The sequence below is a fragment of the Cygnus atratus genome, chromosome 2, assembly GCF_013377495.2.
Source record: "Cygnus atratus isolate AKBS03 ecotype Queensland, Australia chromosome 2, CAtr_DNAZoo_HiC_assembly, whole genome shotgun sequence".
Lineage (NCBI taxonomy): Eukaryota > Metazoa > Chordata > Aves > Anseriformes > Anatidae > Cygnus > Cygnus atratus.
Genome location: NC_066363.1, coordinates 29,158,614 through 29,177,036, shown reverse-complemented (window position 1 = coordinate 29,177,036; position 18,423 = coordinate 29,158,614). Strand labels below are relative to the sequence as shown.

Here is an 18,423-nt window from a genome sequence, read left to right as displayed (position 1 = left end):
ACAGTAGTGCCATTGATCTCAGCAGCCATGGGCTTCCTTTGGTTTCACCATGCTGGGCCGAAGCCATCTGTTCCTGGACCCAGTCCATCCTCCGGGTCCCCCTGCCCCTCGATTGGACTGTCATGGATCTACACACGCAAACACATTTCTGAATGGAAAGTATTGGTTATCTGTGTTGCATTGTGTTTCCTTCCCTGAATGTCAGATAACATGGTTATGTGCATGATGTATTAAGCCATAAATAATCAGAAGGAACTGCATTATGTAGCTAGATTTGGTAGTTATTCATTCCTTGATCAACATTATGGGAGCATGGTAGAATTTAGTTCAGTACACTGTACGTAGTGAACCGGTACAGTAACTCAAAAAAAAAAATTTGTTACTCGATTGTCATCACTTGACTGAAGAATGGTAAGAAGGTTGATTTGGAATTAAAATATATTAAAATATTTAATAAATAAATAATGTAGCTTAAAATAATGTAGAATTTTGTGTAAATGGACTGTGTACATTTGCAAAGGTAGGTAGTGTGTTTTGTGTAGTATAAAGTTTTAAGTAAAGCCTATGTTTCTTTCTTTTTTTTTTTTTTAAAGTAAATGATGATATTGTATACTCTTACTATTTAAAATCTGATTTTAAATGCATATGACGACTTTGTCTCTGCTAACGATTCCAGTTAATGGAGAAGTAATATAAAGATACAGTTGTGCTCTAGGGTATTTGAAAATTGCCTGGAGTTTTCTGTGTAACTCAAGGCATTTTGACAAGAGAAGTCTAGGGCTGTGCTAATTCCTGTGACAAATTCATGTCATATTTCTATATTACATTTCACAAGAGAGAATTTACTGTTTCTGCCTTTTAGATTATCTGTATGAATACAAGATTTCTATCTTATAAGATAATTAGTTGTTATGTGTAAATAAAATTTATTTTCCATTATCTCTGAACTATTTGTGGTAGCATGATGTGTGTCACTTTATGGTGTTAGAGATTACTAGTATAGGAATTAAGAATAGAAATTACAGTTATTCATGTGAAATAAAAGAAAAAGTAAATAAAAGTCCCAAATTCTGTCCTGGCATTGAAGTTGATGTTTTCATTTGAAGTTCCATTTCACCACAAAATTATTGTAGAGTCCTAAGTGCACATTGGCTAGTAGTTTTTGTTGTCTCTGATTATAGTAAACCTCAAATAATAGTTTCTTTCAGAGTGGTTTTGGGAGCTATTTACCTCTCCTACATCTCACATTTACTTCAAGCACTATGTTCATAGCTAAAGCCCTAATTTTTAATGGAGGTAGATTCCTCTAGGGTGCAAGCCAGAGTTATGTATCTCAGTTAGCAGTGTGAATAACCTCCATGAGCCAAACTGTACATCTGGGGTTGTTCAGTCAGCTTCAGTGCACTCAGCAGGATTGCATGGATGCAGTAGAGATCAGAAATTGTTTAGTATGCTCTATTAGAATATATTCTTTCATTGAGAATAATAGTCCAATATATTATTCACTCCTTTCCTAAAATCACGAGGGTGTGTGATGAAAATTATCATTGTTTTATTCTATTTTTAATGTGTGGTGAATTGTTTTAAAGCCCTTTGTATGCCCAACAACAACAACAAAATCTCTTGCTAGGAGAATGGGTTTGGGTGAGTATGTTAATTCTGTAGCCAGAGTTAAGACTGTGTGCTCATACTAATCAGTTAATTCTTGAAAGGAGTTCCAGTAAAGTAAATAACCTAGGCTGAATATGTGAGCAATATTAGGTATGCACCATAATAGAAGCAAATTGCTGTGGGCTAAATTTGGTAAATTGGGACAATAAGCATTACTAAGCCTTCCCTAGGGAGGGAAAAAGATGACCTTTGGCCTGAATTTACATTCCGACAAAAGAGAAAATACATTCTAATTCCTTGCATTTTAAGTTGATGTTACTTTTCCAGCACTTGGTTGGAACCTCTATTGCTGGAATTAGCAGTTAAAGAAACTAAAAATTGTGGATCTACTGGAGATGGTAGCATTCTCTGACCCAAATTTTGGAGTACTACTATGAGTCTTTCAAGCTGCTTTTTTTGATGTTGCTTTTTTTTTTTTTTTTCCCTAATACTATGCTAAGAGTACATAGTTTTAGATGTAAACATGTATTTTTACATTTATTTTTTTTTTGTGCTTTAATGTTATATATGTCTGTCCCTTTATATAATATTTCTTATGGAAGTTCCTAATCTAAGAATGTTAAGCATAGCATGACTGTTGACACGGAATGCCTACCTGGGGCTTTATTTACTTGAAGTAGCTAAATGTTTTCTGAGACTTCATTATTTCCAGGGTTATTGTATGTACCTAATTTACCACCACAGGCTTACGCTTTTGTCTTCCAGATTCTCAATTAAATCAAGCATGAGCTTTGAGCTGGCTCTGCATTGAAAATGCTGATAATCCCATTGGAACAATCTATCTACCACGTTCTGGGAGCACACCTTCCTTCTCAAGTTTAGCTGCAGTCTGCCTGCCTGACAGTACTGCGAAAAAATGTCCCTTTGGGGACGATTGCGTAGCTTTCCATAGAAAAAGGGCAAACTTTCAGTTTCAAATAAAATTGGGAGCAAAGATGTTCAAACAGGACCAAAATAGGCCCTTGGGAACCTTAGACACCCTCTGGGAGACATTCTGGTCAGTCTTCTACGGAGTTTGTGGAATGTTTATTTCCAGATCAAGGCTGAAGACTTGACCTATTTAAATATGCAAGGTGAAGGTAAAAATTACATACAAGCAATATGCACACTTTTGTGTATGTATCTGTCTAAGTAAATGTTAGACATAAGTATACAAACAGACCTGTGTCTGTTAGGTGCAATGAAATATTTGGCTGGAGTTCCTGATGTTTAGCATGTTAAATAAAGAAGTAGCTTGGAAGTCCCGGTTGTGTTGCTTGTGCAAAGAAACATACATGCTCAGTATTTTCAGCCTATCCAGTCTCTGTGGTAAAGGATTCCTCTTCAGTGAATTAGAAATCACCATTTATCTCTAGGAAAGGTGCACTGAGGTGAATGTGTAGGATGTAAGACTTGACACACTCTGTGATGAGTGTATGTCATGTGTCCTAATCATGCTTCAGAAGGGCTTTTGCTGTGAAGCTCAGATAACACACAATCTCTTTCTGCTGAAGGGTTGTTTTGTTGTTTTTTTTTTTCTTTTACCCTGGAGTGGTCAATCACAGTGACATTAGGTAGGATTTGGGCTTTATTTACACCCTGTCTTGGCTCATCTGGCTCCAGGAATTATGAGAGACAATTTTAGACATTAAAAAAATAAAAATAATTTAAAAAAAAATGTCCTTGCAGTGTCTTTTTGTAGCGTTTTGCTTTTGCTAGAAAAAACATTCACAAATGTCTCATAGCTATTTATTTGGCCTTAGCATTTATGCAGATTGCATGGTGCTGTCACAATTTTTAGTAATTTCAGCAGTCATTTCTAGAACAATAAATCCAAATGACCCTTGATCAACAATTTTTGTAATTGTTTTCTTTTGCATATCCCACACTAACCAGCTACCAGATGTACATCAAACTGCTGTAGCTGGTTTTTGAGCTATACATTGCAAAAGTTTTGTATTTTACTTTTATATAAAGAGAATATAACAATATGTAAAGATTTATGACTCTTTTAAATAGAATCTTTATAAACTCTGCTAGTGTCTGGCCTAAATGTTCACTTGGATTTGTCAATTTATGTAGCAAGTTGGTATTTGAGAGCTGGATAGAAATGACCGTATATCCTGAAGAATTCTGAAATTCTGATAAACAGCCCAGACATTTTGTGTATGTTTATTAAAATTGTGACATAAACAGAAATGCCTGCCTAGAGCAACATACCAGTTGCAATTAGCTCTTTTGATGGATCTGATTTATTTATTTCACACTCTCCTCTGCCTCTTTCTTCAGCCAGTTTGGGTGGAAGTTGGAGGGAAAGTACGACCTGTACTGCCAACCTTTCCTCACTTAGGTCTTCAGGCCATCATAACTCTGATCAAACTCCATTCAGTGCTACTTAGAACAAGCCTCCGCTGCATGAATTTCCAAGTAACAAGTTTCCAGTACAATGAAGCACACATAAAGACTGTTTAAGTGAGGATTAATTAATGTTCTTCAATCCTCAGAGTTTTTGAGCAATGTCAATCAACAAAACAGGCATTGCAATATGCAAAACTTCAAATAAAAAATCACAGCACGTAGAAGTATGGGAACAATAAAGCCAGTTTGGTAAAAGTGGTAAAAGCAATGTATATGTTGTTTGACTATATATTTAGAATTTTTGTTTGTTTGTTTGTTTTTTGGAAGTGATGCATGCAGTAGCAGTTAAGGCTGTGTTTGGGTTTTCTTTTGGGGTGGCATGGGGAGAAGAGTTATGGAAAAGGAAGAGTGAATTGTTCTAGTTTTTAAATGATGCGTCTGTGCCACTACAAAACATGAGAAAGTCTGCAGTATCTGGAAACTCAAAGTAATGGTTTCTGCTATTTCTTATGCTTTCTTGAAAATAAAGAGTCAAATAAGGTTTTGATGAAGATAATTTCTCTGTCTAGCGCTGTTCTAGACTAGACTTCAGTACTTCATATTTTAAACACAAATGCATTTAATTGGAACTGCACATGATCATAAATTTGTCTTCATGTTGGTTCATTCTTTTCTGTCTTTTCAATACTACTTCCCTTTTCTGCTTCAGACATCTTCAGTGTTCCTCTAGCTCCTGCCAGATTTCTGGGCTCTTAGAGCTCCTGGCCATTCTTAAGTCACTCAAATGTCATTCTGTATCCTGTATATATGTACTTTTTCCAGTAATAGCCCTTGGTCTTTCTCAGTTTATTTGTGTTTAATATTGATTTTACACAGGAAGCCTCCTATAGGATGTTTAAGTTAACTTAGTGGGTGTAGACATTGCCCTGCCCACTGACGTCTGCCCAGTTTTCTTTCTATCTGCATCTCTGTTTATACTTCCTGTCACGTATTCTTTTTAGCCCTGTGGCATTTACTTAGTTATTTTTATTTTAATGTTTTTCAAATGTATTTTTCCTTTGTAGATAAGTGATCATGTCCCACTTTCATAGAAAACAATAAGCCTTGTATATCTGAAATCAGTCTTTCTTAGTAAATGCTAACAGCCTAAAATGTGATAAAATGTTTTTCTTCATCAGTATTTTCAGGCTTAATGCTCTTTTGCATCTACATGTTCAGAATCATTGGTATTCATGGTTATCAAGTTCAGCTGGCTAGTTTAAGACCATTTTTTTGTCAGCTTACAAGGGTATATTTGGTTTGTCTTTACTAATCTTAAGTCCTGTTTCTCTTCAAGTGTCCGTACATCATCATCTGTATCGTATGTTCATGTTTTCTGGTGTTAGCGAAGTTATCTGCATATCAAAAAAGTTGCTGCAGGCTCATCCTAAAAACTCCCTAGCAGTCATACTGCTTTCCTAGAACCACTGTGTGTGTAAGCTGTAGGGATCCATGTGGGGGGAACTATGTATCTCCATGCTGTAATCATTTATTAAGATGAATAGGGGAAAAGATGTCACTCAATATTACTGCTCTGACATTTTGAATCAGAAACACTCCAATGTATCACTATAATAATTGTATAAAGGGTTCCAGACTGTTAGTAATTCAGAGACCATCTCATACTATGCAATGATTACATTTATTCTTTAAATCTGCTAGGTACTGGGATCCTGTGATCTTACTTTTGTCTTTTTCATTATCTCTCTCTCTCAAAAAAAAAAAAAAAAAGCATAACTGTGTTGTAACCTCTGTCTTAAACATTGTGAATATTTTTAAGTCAGTACCTCCTCAATTTTCAGCCTCTTCATTGGACTAACTGTTGAGTTTGGAAAACTGCAAGAAAGGTAAGAAAGAAGGTTCCAGCAAAATATACAGGTTGCAGACAACAACAAAAAAGCTTTAAGCAGGTGAAAAATGGACCCGTGAGTTAGGCTCCCTTCACTGTTATGATGCTTCTTGCCAAAATGTAACAGGCTTAAATTTACCGAGTTAGGCACAGCACAATAACTCTTCTTGTTTAACCTTGCTTTAGTAGAGTGGATTGCCAGGCAGGCTTGCAGGAGCTCAGCACCAGCTCTTGGGTAGTGGATGTCGATGATGCTTCCCTGAGTCGCACTTTGTCTGATGGAATGATGCATCAGAGTCATCAAGATATTTGGGTAAAAAAACATGTTTAGTTAAAAACCTAGGTTTATAATAATAGAGCAAAGTTACAGAGATATATTTTAAATTAGAAGTTGTTTTAATAACATACTTTAATAGCATATTTAGTGAATCTCCTTATCAGCTCCAATGTCTTATATAGCTTTTGAGTTTGGTCAGTGTGACCTGAAATCTTCTGAGCACTGCACTTTTCTGTTTGCATCTCTAAAGGAAATATCTAGAGCAGTCTGTTTGAGAACATTATTTTCTCTTACCAGGGATGACATGGCTTGATCCTAGCTTTCTTTTTGGATGATCCTTGTTCCCAGAGATGATACTGTTGGATATCATATAGTAATATCCTTCCTCATCTTTCCCAAGTTTCTTAAAAATATTTGTAGTGTCTTATCTTGATTTGATTACATTTTTGGCTCTAGTCTTTAGGGCACTTTCCTCTGCCTGCAGCCTTCTTAAGGCAGAATGTCTTCACAACATGTGTTTGTAAATATTGTGTTACTTCTATCAAGGTTTACAATGTTTGTTACCATCTTTCATAAGGAGAGAGATGTTTTCACTGTCTATGGTGTAGGTGCGCGTGGCTGAGTTAGGCACTGTAAGCTCCAGTTACAGCCAGAGAGGACAAAAAAGCACTTCAGGATGTGTTTTATTTATTCTGGTTGTCTACTTGGAGATTGACTTACTTCATACTTAAGCTGCATTGCCTAGGAGGCTAGTTGAAACATATACCACATAACGTCTGTTTTTAGATTCTGTGTATGAGAAGAGATTAATCTGAAGATAGATTCAGTTCAGTGTGCAGCCTTCACGAGACAGCTTTTAGATTTAGGGTGGCCCATTGCAAAAGTGCTTGTTTTAGATTAGGTTTGACATTATCCTAGGAAATAGTGAAGTATATAAGCAAAGAACAAAAAATACTTTGACTCTGGAAAAGTACTAAGAAATGTACTTCCTAAGATGCTGGAATACAAATTTTCTGAGAAAAATGCATGGGTGAGAAGATTAATTTCAGTGTGTTTGTGTTCAGGGGAAGGGATGTCTCTTCGCAGAAGCTTGACGTTTAAACCTGGTCTGCCAGAGAACCAGGCATGAATATGAAATCCAGACATCAGTTCTGTGCTCGTGTGAATTTGTTTCTCTATATTGTGAATATTCACAGCTGCAAACTTTGTAATCATATTTACTGTGGCAGTAAAGTATGCTTTTTATTAATTTTACTCTAAAAAAAGGAGCCAGGCAAACCCAGGAAATCATTGGAATGCCTACTGAATTATAACTGTCTAAACCAGAAATCAAATAAACTAACCCAGGTGGAAGCACTTTCTGGAATTAATGCTACATCTTTTTGCAGATCTTCATTGGATTTGCACAATTATGAATGATATATACCTGACAGTTTGATTCATAAACTTGAATGAGCTTATGGTATCTGAGTAAAATTATATTTTTCATTTTTGATCAATGTTTTCTTTCCAATAAGTATTACTGTGGGGAAACAGTGATTACTACTCATTTCTCCTGGGTGATTTACAGACCTTATTTGGACAAAAATGGCATAAATTGAAATCTTCCTTTAGGCATCTCAGTGAGCAGTGTTTTCAATTTTTCATCTTCCTGGAACTGCAGTGTAACTTCCTAAAGACCAAGTGTCCCACTGACAGTAACGGCAACACAACAGCTAAAACTGAGGCCAACAGCTTGGCCAAATTATAATGCTACCCACAGTGTCTTGCTCACTCACTAGTAATTCCCAGATCTTGAATATCTATGGATAGTTTGTTTTAGGTAATAAGAAATATTAATCTCTAAATGAAACTCTGAGATGCAAATAGAATGCTGAATAAATATCAAATATTATTCATTAAAATGCAAATGTAGATAGGCACTTTAGAGACAGTTTAAGTGGTCAAAATAAATGAAATAAAAGAACACCAGTAATTAGACATTTATAACTTACATAATAATGTATTACCACGATTACTGGACACACACATTGTAAAGCTCTGTGTTTGTCCTTCAGCTTTATGCTGTAGCCCCACAACAATTTTTATGTCCAGCGAATATTTAAAATATTCAGGCACCACAGCTTGTACTTAAATTTTATTGGATTTGTTTTAAAGATAACTTCTTCAATGGCAGTAAATTTTAGCTGTATGACTTGAATTAATTTTAATGAATTCTGTAGTTAAATCCCTGTACATTGTTTAAAAAGCCTACTCTCAGTTTCCAGAGCATAATGGATTGGAATATTTTAGTTTACCACTTAATGAGCATATGTTTTCCAGGTTTACATAGGTTTTATACTTTCACTTCTGCATAGAAAAACCGTTAAACCCTATACACACAGATGTCAATCAAAGAACAAGAAAAGTGACAATGATTTATTTTTTTTTTGTGCATGATATGGAGGGCTCATTGAAGTACATGCTCATCTTAGGGGTGATTTGCAGCAACTTGTTTTGGTTTTAAAGTGCTATCAGGACCAAACATGAATTGAACAGCAAAGACTACCAGGACTTCCGTGAAATGGCCACAATTGTAATGTGTTATTAACTTTTAAATGTCATTTGAGGTTAAAATTTGCAGCAGTCTACTGTAGGTCTATGAGAACAAAGAGAGAGAGCTCTTGTTATGATCACAGTATTGTTAGGAGAATGCTTCATTAAGCTGTATCTGTGTGTATGCATGTACTTAGCTAATTAATGCTCAGTTTAGCCACATGTCAACATTTAACCCTTCATTATCTCTTTAGTTAGATATTAAAAATATCAAGTAACATAAAAATAATTGTAGGTCACGTTAATCTGTTCAATCACTTGAATCTACAAGGAAATGAGATCCAAATATAAATTATGTTATGGTGCCCCATTTACTATTTTTACTATTACACGTTTTAAAACAAATTTGTTTTAGCTATTATTGAGAACACAACATTTTATATTTGAAAACTAATTTTTAGTGAGTTCAAGTGACTGTTTTTCATGGTGTATAGAAGAGCTTGTTTTGATCTTTTCTCCATGTGGAATATTATGTAAGATCCTTTTATAAGTAGTTTGAAATAAAATCTAGTGGGAATTAATTGCTTTTTATACATTTTGTCATACGATAGCAACAAAATGGGAGATTATTTTAATGTCATTAGAATTAATTAACATATAGTTGGCACATATAAATTATGGTCAAAGTTCTTGATGCATTCCAAATTATGTTCAAATCACAAAGCAATGAGTGTTATTTTATGGAGGAAAATCTCCAATATATTTTCTTTTCTTTTCTTTTCTTTTCTTTTCTTTTCTTTTCTTTTCTTTTCTTTTCTTTTCTTTTCTTTTCTTTTCTTTTCTTTTCTTTTCTTTTCTTTTCTTTTCTTTTCTTTTCTTTTCTTTTCTTTTCTTTTCTTTTCTTTTCTTTTCCATTTGTGTCAATCCCTGTAGTAAAATGTGAAAGAATCATTAGTTAAAGTCCCGCAGGAGTGTTTTTGCTCTTTCCTGGAGCCAGTGGCATCAAAATTGGATACAAAGCAGACTAGATAGTCATCTGGAATTGTAATGATGTGAGGACATGAAAAGGTATTGAAATATTTCATATCTTCATTCTGTGTAAGTATAGCAAACGCAGAGAAAAAGGAAAGTTTCATTAAAATGCTCTCAGTAAATGCTGAGGCAGATGATTGCCTTTTTCATTTATCCTTGTTGGCCCTTCAAGTAATTGGGATGGTGATGTTAGTAAATTTTCACACTGGTGTCCCTCAGTGTTTGCCCTTCTGCCTGTTCCAAATAATAATAATAATAAAAGGTAGCAGATCTAATTTTCATATGGGAAAGTACTTTATTCATTTTCTTTAAACAAGTAGGCAAAGGGTACAGTGTGCTGTAACTGATAGAAATGGAAATTCTTCATGGAATGGCAAGAGTGAAATAATATCAGTATGAAGGCTAGAAATAGAATCTCCCTACTGTGCAAAGAACACAGAACATGCACAGACAAAATCTCATTTCTTTCAAGTTTGCTTCCACCAGCATTGTATCAGGACCTTGCAGGTCTTGTAACATGGTGTTCACCTTAATATTACCTTTTACTCATTCACCTAACTTCCTACCCTTCTGCCCTGCTCCCTGTCATTTTATCTCTGTTAAGATGAACAGATATCTCTACAAAGAATATTTGGTAATGGTTTAAAAAATTTAGACTATTTTTCATTTCAGCATCACTTAAAGATGCTTAGATATGGTATCAGTAATGTTTGTACAAAAGCCTACTTGGGTCCAAGAAGCCACAGATTGTATAAATAAATCTGAAGAAATCCTTCCAATGCCATTATTCATTATTATTAATGAACACGTTTCTAATACTGTTATGCCCAAAAGAGGAAAAGGAAAAAGTGTGTTATCAAAAATGTGTCTGCACATCTGGTCACATGTGTTAGAAAGCTACAATTTCTGTCAAGGGGGCCTAGCTATCTGTAAATAAATTACCTGATCCAGTATGTTACTGAAAGGTGAAAATTCTAGATATTATAATCTAAGTCTATTTAAGGGATCTACACAGAAAATACAGAATATAAAAATGCACCATTCACAGTATTATTGGTACAAGTGTTGTGATTTAATGAAGTAATGTAATGACTACACTGGTAAGGGAATCATCTGTAGTCAAAGTACCTTTGTTAAACATTGGTTTTACCTTATGATCTTCTGTGTATTAGAATAGGAAACTGAGATACTTATATTATTCTAATATTCAGGTTTCTGTTTGCAAGTTGAGGGATTTGTAATCTTGGCAATTAATTTCAGGTGTCTGTATGTTTGCTTCTGCAATCTGTTGCGGATTCTTTTGTAAATGGCACCAAATGTCAGCCTTTTACTGAATATGTGTTTCTTCTGAATTCTATTTGTGACACCACTATTCATTAGTGGAAGGTTCAGAACTACATTATCTTTTTGAAAATTTAAAATTTAGTTATTGGGTGAGTGGTTGGGAAGAACATCTCCATCAACTGTTGGGTGCATTAAATCTTTGGAGTTATATAAGACATGAGGGTTACATTTATGAGTCACAGGAATGTGAGTCTTTCTGCTTTTGTAAGGGATAATTTTCTTTAAATAATGCTCTCATGTGAGTCTTGATAGAATTTATTGACCTTATGGCTAAAGTCTAAACCATTTCTGCTTTGACCTTAGGAGGGGACAAGAGTCTGAATTTTTAATTGTTGATATTTATTTCACATTATCAAATAAAAAAAGCCATAAACAGTTACTGAATAATGCGAACTGTTACTGAATCCTTAGATGTAAACTCACTAATTTTGAAATGTCAAGAATAGGCAATCCATCCTCTAGTGAAAACTGTTTTATATGGTAAGGGCTTGTGGGCATTTTATTATAATGTGGGTGAGAGGAGGACATTGTCAATTTGGTGGAAAAATCATTTAGAATATTTAAGTGACCTTTATCTCAAGATATCAGTAAGACTACTCTGAGGTTAATTTTCATTAAGATAAAACACACATTTCCTGTGTGTGTTTTATTGTCATTCAATGGGTAAGTATAATGAACCAGATGAACAAATGGTTCTTCAATAGTTTAAAGAAAGAAAAAAAAAAAGAATTATGAGGATGCAAAGGAAAGGACAATTGCATCTTTTTATTGCAGGTTTTTTTACAAAAGTCAGAAGAAAATGGCAGTGTTAAATCTTATATGTGGAGAGGATTGATTTGTATAGTAAGATCTAGATTATGTTAAAACTTAACAAAAAGTTTTGACTACACGTAAGTTTTCTGACACAGATTTTTTTTATTTATTTTTTTAACAGCACAAAGTAAAATAGAAGATCTCAAATTAGATTAGGTATAATCCTAACCCTGGAGGCGAAAGCTTGCGTTTTCTTAATATAGCAAAGATGGGTGCAACTAAGGAAAACGTTGTCCTCATCATCGTCCATCTTTTTAACTTTGACTTGTTCTGCTCTTCTGTGTTCAGAGAGAAAGAGAGAAGAGGGAGGTTACATGAGCAATAAAGCTGAGGGTGTTTCTAAGCTCTGGCAAAAGAAATGCAACTAGGTCTCACCAGTAACATAGAGCAAATGGAGTAGAAGAGAAATACTAATAGTTACGATCTTTTTCTTTCTCTCTCTCTCTCTTTTTTTTTTTTTCTGTTTAGCTGGCATATTTCTGGTAGCCAAAGGAACTTGGAATTGTCATTGTTTGAATGCAGAATCATTCAGCCTGTATTGTTCATTACTTGGTGGCAATGCACCATACTTAGTATACTAAATTTATATCAATTGGTTGCCTGGCCCTGTTCATTTGTCTGCAGGTTGGACTTTTTCTTTATTTTAATAAGCCTCTGTAAAGATTTAATCTTAATCATTTGGTGTAGTAATCGCTGACAGGTAACAGACTGTTTAACTTTTCTATTTGCTAACATAGCTTCAGACTGAAAATAAAAATCTCTTTCAATGCATCTGGAAAAATATGGGCAAGGCTAAGTCATGATTCAGAGAAATGTCCTCTTAAATTAGAACTTTGAGATGGATATAAGTAATGTGATCAGATGGCATAAATGGAATAAAGGGAGGAAAAAAGTTCAAAACAGATGCCCGGCAGCAGTCTTTCACACACAAAAAATGTGTGGAATGACCTTCCAGACATGATAAAGCTATGCAGAATTGAACATTGGGCCATTCAGGAAAATTAGAAAGCATCCAGGGTCATGTGTGGCAAAGTAAGCTTGGAAATGCAGGGAGAGCCATTAAAATAAACTTATTGTCATTTGTTCTTGTATATATTAATACTGAATTTACTATCTACTGTATGTAGTTTAGATCATCACAACACACCATCCCTCTCCTTAGTGAATCATCAGAGGAACTTGTATGGGCAATTTGTTTAATTTTTATCTTTTGACCTTTTATCTGCTTATTTACAGCTTTCTTCTAAATTCACTGCAAAGAGGTTGCCTGTCCAAATGTTACGGCTATAGTGGAATCATGTCATTTGTGAAGTTCCTTGGCGGCAGAGAATGAATCCTGTGGCAGAAAGGTATGTTTAGCTTCTTTTATTTACAAATTTTCTGACCTGGAGGAATTCCATGTAGGACACTAGATGGTCTCTCTCATAACAAGTTTTGGATACTTCCTACAGAAAATTTAAAACTTTTTTTTTTTTTAAATCAGTAGCAGTTATTTTTTCTTAACACAATTTACAAATAGAGGTACAGTATTCTACATAAGGTAGCCTTACAGGTAGACTAAGAAAGCTGACAGGATTCTGAAGAGGATAACAGTAAACTGCAGTTTGTCTAAATTAAATGTTGAGAGTTTTAGGTTTCTATTTTTGTTCCAGTTATAAATATGTCTGAGTAAAGAAGACTGTTCCCTAGACAATAATAGCTAACTGGCTGTTGTGCATTTAGGTGGTCTCAAGTCAAAAATTGATTGTGAGTCTGCACAGTTCGTCATAAGTGAATGTCTCAGAGAAATTTAGCTTTGACTAAAAAAGTAATCATGGCAGCAGAAGAATGTTGTTCTTTCCTTCAGCAACTTATGTGTATATGTAGTTTGAGCATAAATCATACAATGACCAAGGTTGGAAAGATTCATTTCTGATCAGGAGATGAAAAATTCCTTTCTCTAAAATAGCACGATTTTTTGCCACTTGATGGTCTTTCAGGACAAAGCCAAGAGTTTTTTTGTGGAGCCGGTGTTTTAACAGTCAGTAGTCTTCCTAAGGTAACACTTTTTAATGACTGATATTTCAGTAAGCAAAAGCCAGTTCAAGTCACTTTTATGTGCTCAGTTTAATTTATTTTGTTTTCCACTGTACATGACAGATCCAGCCTCACGATAACTTGAACACTTTATTTTCATAATCAGAGGGTTATAAGCAGTTAAAATTATTCCAAGTTTATTGGGTTTCATATAAGAATTATTGGACAAAATCCTATGAAAATTATAAAAATGATGGCACAAAAAGTCCCTTGGAAGGCAGATATGGCAGAATTGTCTGCAAACTACTGAAAAAAATCCTATCAAACATCCTTAAAACTGTTATTATGCAAGTGTAAAAAACATGCAATGCATATGATAGTGTAGTTGTTGCATTATTGACAGTTGGTTTTCCTAACAGACAGATGTGTTGTCATTCAAAATTTATACCAGTAAAAGCTGTAAATTATTCCAAGCACTAAGATATTTGCTTATTTTCCTACATAAATCAGTCCTTCTCTATACTGTTATGAATATTCTAAAACCTCTTTTTTTTCCATTATTATTTTTTATTTTTTAAATAAGCAATAAAAACCCCAAATAAAATGTTAATGATAATGACGGCATGTGAGCAATGGAAGATGAAATGAAACCAGAATGTTCAAGTATCATGAGAAAAGGGAGGGAGTGGTAGTCTTTTTGATTGCTATATTGTATAAAAATAATTGGTTCATTATCATAATTACACATTCTTGTTCATGATAGCAAGGTCGAACTAAATAATAGTAACTGTAGAGGGATGTCAGTTTACAGATTCTGGCAGGTATTAATTGAGGAAATAGGAGTTTGGTGGTGCTGAAAAGAGACAGGTGAACAGCAAACCCAGAGGACCTTCCATGTATTTCATATTCTTTACCATCTGTGATGAGACTTCCTAATTCAGCCATGGACTGGTAAAGGACACAAGGTTGCGTCTACTTCTGCTTTTCCATTTCACTTCAAGATAATAGTACAGTGGAGCACATATATTTTAATTTAATATTAAAAGTTTAGCTTTTTTAACAGAAACATTATTCTCTGAGATCAAGCTCATGTGAGTGTTTACATTTTGAAATACCGAACTCTGCATTGTGTATTCTAACAAGCATTCTAATAAATTTTCCTTAATGAAAGTCATTTGTGATTTAAGCAAAAGAGTTATGGCTGTTTCTCCCCTTTATTCCAGAAATCTTTAATGCTAAGAGCAATAATTTATTTTGACCTGTTGAGTAGTAAAAAATAAATATTTAAAAAGGTTTAACTTCCTCACAGTAGAACAGCAAAGTACAAAATGAGCTTATCATTGCTACTAAACCTGATGCTTAACCTGACAGGAGTAATTAATGTTCAAAGACATTTTGATTATTCCATACTAATAGAGAAAATAAAGTGATAAATGTGTTGAAAGAACTATGTTGAATTAGAAGTGTTGCTATTTTACACAGTCTCTGGTAGTGTAACAGCGTATGAAGTATAAAGCCAAAATTTTACCAGATGAATAAATATGAGAATGGTTTGTTTGGTTTCTGTTGCTGTTAGTTAGAAAATATTTCCTCCTAAGTTCTCCAACTACTCATTTTGCTTTATCTAATTAAAATTTACACATGCTAGGTAAATTTCTTGGATATAGGTATGAAATGACAGGTTACAAATCTGAGCATTCGGAGTGTGTGTCAAATCACAAAAGCAATGATTTTTTCTTCAGTATAATCAGCTGAACTGTTTTATCTAAAGCTTCATATTTATGTCAGCTTGATGGACGTATGGAACTTGAAAACATCATCTGAACATTTGGCAAGTGTAAATGCAAGTTTAAAAAATCTCAGAATGGAAACCAGTTTTGGCTAACAAGATGAAGTTCTAGATTATTTACTGATTCTCTGTCTTCTACTAATACCTCAGAACGAAGACAGTGCAGTGAGAGAGGGCTGGTGTAGCGTGCCATGGGTATCTTGCACCACTTCCAAACTGACCGACAGTCTTATCCCTGAAAAGATGAAGCAGTGTTTACTGAAGGTGACCTTGTTTTGATAAAATAAATTGGACCTGTTTTACAGTGATTGTAGCACATACAGTTTTCCTGCAATATAAAAATTCAATTTTTTCCCTTGTGTTGCAGAGCGCAATGTCTTGAATAGAGTATGAACAGTACCACATTTATTAAAATGTTCAAATGTGGTTATATTAAATACTTGGTCTTTGACACTGAATTTTGTTGTAGTTTTTATCCTCTGGGTAGTGGTGTGTAAGTCAAAGGAAAAGAAATATTTTTTCAGACCACCCATACAAAAGTTTAAAAATGACTGACATAATAGCTGGGTTCTGTATTAACATTCTGTTAATACAGAATGTGTCAGTGCTTAGTTAAAATTTCGTCACTTAAACAGATCACATTGTGAATTGTCAAAAATAAAGTATTTGGGTTCCAGTTGGTAATTAACCCCTACCACCTCCTCCCCCATCTCCCAGCTTTGGGCAGGAGAGGTTTGCTAGAGGGGTGGCCTGGTCCGTCTTTTGTCCTCTTTAACTGCATTTAATTAAATGTCCTGGTGTGTGGGTGTGTGTGGGTGTGTGGGTGTGTGGGTGGGTGGGTGGGTGTGGGTGTGTGTAGCCACTGCAGTGGTTTTGGCTCAATTTTTCAGTTCAGGAAGATGGCATTACAGAATTACACCTACACAGCTGCCATAGCTATCTGGGTTGGTTTTACTTAAAGTTTGTAGGAGTTCTGGGAAAGGAGAGGAGAGGAAATGGGATTTGGGGGATTTGTTGTTGAATTACTTTATTTTGCCTTATTTATTCCCTGTGAGCCTATGGCAGTTGGTGTTGCCCTTGCCCAGAATGGAGTGGCATGACTTTTGGCAACTGGCTACATCAATTTTCACTTCAGATCTCTATTTGTTACGTGCCAAGCAGCTAACACTGCTCTCCAGGTTCTCAGTGAAGAAGAGTATCTGTTAATCAGTGTAATCTGTTACTGGCCTTCTCCCATCGGTCCTGTGCCTTCGCCCTGCTGGCTTTTACTACTGCTTTACTCCTGCCTGTCAGGCTTCTGGACCTGCAAGCCAGCACCGTGGAAACTGGGAGCCCCCCCAGCTTCCTACACATCGTATTATTTTTCGCTAGCTGGGAGGAAGAATTATATAGTGATACAGTGACATCTCGATGAGATGCATTTAATGGATGGCCAAGCTGTCAAATATTTGAAAGGGATGTAGGAGGAACGTTCCTTGCCAGTCTGAATAAGTATCAGAAAATTGGGATTGGCAGTAAGTGTTGGGTTTCTGAGCTTCTCGGGGTGGCAGCTGCTGGCCTTCAAGAGCTCTACAACCTGAAATTAAATTGTGGTATGGCTGTGCTTGTAAAAATGTCAATATTTGCCCGTTGTGTTGGTGACAAATTTTAGTTCTTACAAAATGTTCCCTAGTTAACCAATGCCACGTGTCTGTTTATGGGAATGAAATGTTTAATTTTTTAGAAAGAAAGGAAGAAATATTTCTCCACCAGCTGGGAGTAATTGACAGCTGTGTCCAAACTCTTTGATATTGCTAATTCAGTTATTGAAATAAAATGACAAGTCAGATTAAGACTTAAAAAAGCTGTGTGATAATTTCATTTTCTTTTTATTGGTGTGACATGTCTGTGTTATGGAGCTCCACTGAATCCATGTGTATTTTCTTGGGGGGAGGGAATACACTGAGCTGAGTCACATTTCCTTTATCCTCAAAATCCTTCACAAGCAATGCAATTAAACAGCTCGGGAAAAGGGGGATGGTAGTAAAAGTTGTTTTAGGAAGCTGTTCCAAAAGCTTCAAAGGACGTTTCTTAGGCATTTAGTGTGGTGACATAAAAAGGTCACACAGAAAACTCAAAGTATTATTAAATGTGTACAGATACTGTGATATGTATGCTAATCATATGCCACTCTTTAAACACGTAAGAACTTTCCCTGTATACATGGCCTACTTTGAGTAGGAGGGGAACTTTTAGGATAAGTCATGTAAAATGGTAGCTAATACCTGAAATTTGGCACCAAAACCTATACAGCCCATTAGTCCAAGCTGCAATATGCTTCTGATGCTTCTAAAAGAGTGATTTTTCTGTTTTATAATAATTGCCTTAGCTTAGCTCCACAGTTAGAGATGGTTCAAAAAGATCTCAATAGGAATGATTTTCACTAAAAGGAGAAAGGTCTTAATGACGCTGACAGAAAGCCTGGAATAGGGTTGTTACTGTCAGATACCAGAAGGAATTATAATGAGATATTCCCAGATAATTTATTTATAAATAGGACCTTATTATTACTGTTATAAAAATAGGACTTTGGGAACAAGGAAAATCAAAATTGTTCTCCTTTTGCTTTCTTCATCTGTACATTTAAGATTTCAGTTTTCTAATACGTGACAGCCTGCTCCACAGGGACAGGAGCTTCCACACAGCTGGTGCTAGTGGTGCAGCAACCAGCAATTTGGAATT

General features: G+C 35.1%; 2 protein-coding genes across 3 annotated transcripts in view; one reads left to right on the top strand and one right to left on the bottom strand.

The window, feature by feature from the left end:
• The window catches only part of TMEM106B (transmembrane protein 106B), a 1,075,577-nt gene that overhangs the window by 90,779 nt on the left and 966,375 nt on the right, over positions 1 to 18,423 (bottom strand). The window lies entirely within an intron of this gene.
• The window catches only part of THSD7A (thrombospondin type 1 domain containing 7A), a 281,954-nt gene that overhangs the window by 26,253 nt on the left and 237,278 nt on the right, over positions 1 to 18,423 (top strand). Inside the window, exon 2 of the mRNA XM_035545385.2 lies at positions 13,134 to 13,246. The gene's annotated coding sequence lies outside the window, so the exon portion shown is untranslated. The remainder of the gene's footprint in view (positions 1 to 13,133; positions 13,247 to 18,423) is intronic.